Source organism: Gavialis gangeticus, unplaced genomic scaffold, assembly GCF_001723915.1.
Source record: "Gavialis gangeticus isolate Ggan-Ray unplaced genomic scaffold, GavGan_comp1, whole genome shotgun sequence".
Classification (NCBI taxonomy): Eukaryota; Metazoa; Chordata; order Crocodylia; family Gavialidae; genus Gavialis; species Gavialis gangeticus.
The window spans coordinates 27,055,614-27,056,763 of NW_017729034.1; the positions used below are offsets into that span (position 1 = coordinate 27,055,614).

General features: G+C 50.2%; 1 protein-coding gene across 1 annotated transcript in view; it reads left to right on the plus strand.

The window, feature by feature from the left end:
* LOC109304217 (potassium channel subfamily K member 16-like) overlaps window positions 1-1,150 on the plus strand; it is a 17,995-nt gene that overhangs the window by 515 nt on the left and 16,330 nt on the right. The gene's annotated exons all lie outside the window — the stretch shown is intronic.

Genomic DNA, 1,150 nt, shown 5'->3' on the forward strand with positions numbered 1-1,150 from the left:
GAGATTAAACAGCTTACCATTCATTTGGTAGTTTAGCTCTACTCCAACTGGAGAGATGTAGCATCAAGGTAAGGAATATTGTGAAGGGCCTTGTTTAACTCCAGCCTTAACCTCAAAGGGATCTGTAACAGACTTGTTACTGAGAACCATCACTCATTTGCCAGCGTGGAGCAGGAGAAGAATGGTGACGAATGTTGGTGGCCATCTATACCTCAGAAGGATCCTCCATAGTGCTTCTCGGTTAACAGAGTTGAAGGCTTTTGTGAGGGCAAAGAAGGCCACAAAGAGAGGTTTATGTTGTCCCTGGCATTTTTCCTGTTACTGGAGATTAGTGAAGATCATGTCAGTTGTGACTCTTTATGCCCTAAACCCACACTCAGATCCCAGGAGGAACTCTTCAGCAAGTGTAAGGAGATGGTTCAGGAGGGTTCTTGCAATGATCTGTCCTGTGGTGGACAGCAAGGCGATCCCTCTGTAACTTCCAGAGTCACATGGGCGACTGGTGCTGCCTTAGTCAGAGGGGGCACATGTTCCCCCCTGTGACCAGTCCTGCTGACTGGGGGGAGAGGGGGAGACCCCCACAGCTGATCCCACTGACTGGGGGGAGGTCCCCCATGGCCGATTCTGCCGACCTGGGGGGTGGTCCCCCCATGGCCGATCTTGCTGCCTGGAGGGACCCCCGTGGCCAATTACTGCAGCAGCTTCCAAGGGATGCACTGGTTCTCTCAGGGGTTGCACATGCACCCCGGTGCACCACGTATACATCGCCACTGCACAGTCATACCTGTCTCCTTTCTTGAAGATTGTCATGATCCTGATCATCTGGGATTTCCTTATTATTCTAGATCCTTAAGAGGACAGCATAGAGCTGTGATGCAAGTTTCTTTCCCCACTGCTTGAAGATTTAGGCAGGGATTCTTGCAGGCATTCCTTCTTGTTCTTCATTTGCTTGATGGCTTTTCTCACCTTGTCAGGGATTGCAGGGATTCCCAGAGCATCACTGACTAGGTATTATGGGATGGAATTGAGAACACTTTCATCAGCAACAGAGTCCCTCAGTCCAGAAAGTCTTCAAAATGTGTCTTCTAATGGGCATTGATGGCTCCCCTTTCCTTGATCAGGTCTCCTCCAGCCTAAGGTCTCAAGGGGG